The sequence below is a fragment of the Etheostoma spectabile genome, chromosome 12 (genome assembly GCF_008692095.1).
Source record: "Etheostoma spectabile isolate EspeVRDwgs_2016 chromosome 12, UIUC_Espe_1.0, whole genome shotgun sequence".
NCBI classification, from domain to species: domain Eukaryota; kingdom Metazoa; phylum Chordata; class Actinopteri; order Perciformes; family Percidae; genus Etheostoma; species Etheostoma spectabile.
The window spans coordinates 5341363-5341894 of NC_045744.1; the positions used below are offsets into that span (position 1 = coordinate 5341363).

Below are 532 nucleotides of genomic sequence, written 5' to 3' on the forward strand. Positions count from 1 at the left end.
AGAAAATGTAAAGTTCTAAATCTGATTAACTGCATCTTTCATCTGTGACCATGTTTTAGGACATTGAAGTCATGTACAGATGTTTTGGACAATTACACTTACATATCCAGATCCATACCTTTCCTTTAACAAAGGGAAGCTGATAAGGACAGACCTTAGTGTGTGTGAGTTCCACATACTCCACGTGAGATGGATACCTGCAAGTTTTAAGTGAGAAACTTGCATTCTTATACACATTTTTTATTGAACTTCTGCATTTTCCTATCTAAGACTTGCATTTTCTCCTGGCTTAAGTGGTCGAACAGGGCTTGAATCAACATGGTTTTGAGTCTATTCTTAGCATGCAACTTCAAGGCAGCCTCATTATTTGACAAGGCAGTGAGGACAGCTGGAGGAAACCGAACTTTGCAGTTGAACAAATGCTGGGATGCAGCGGGTGTCCGAATTGCAGGACTTTTTTTTCACTGCAATAGAGAAAACTTAGATTCAACCCTCTGGAGTCAGCCGTATCGCATATGACATAAAACCACAA

General features: G+C 39.8%; 1 long non-coding RNA gene across 1 annotated transcript in view; it reads right to left on the reverse strand.

Moving 5' to 3' along the window:
• LOC116698806 (uncharacterized) overlaps window positions 1-532 on the reverse strand; it is a 3689-nt gene that overhangs the window by 1937 nt on the left and 1220 nt on the right. The window contains exon 3 of the long non-coding RNA XR_004334302.1: window positions 103-197. This is a non-coding gene — a long non-coding RNA (uncharacterized LOC116698806). The remainder of the gene's footprint in view (window positions 1-102; window positions 198-532) is intronic.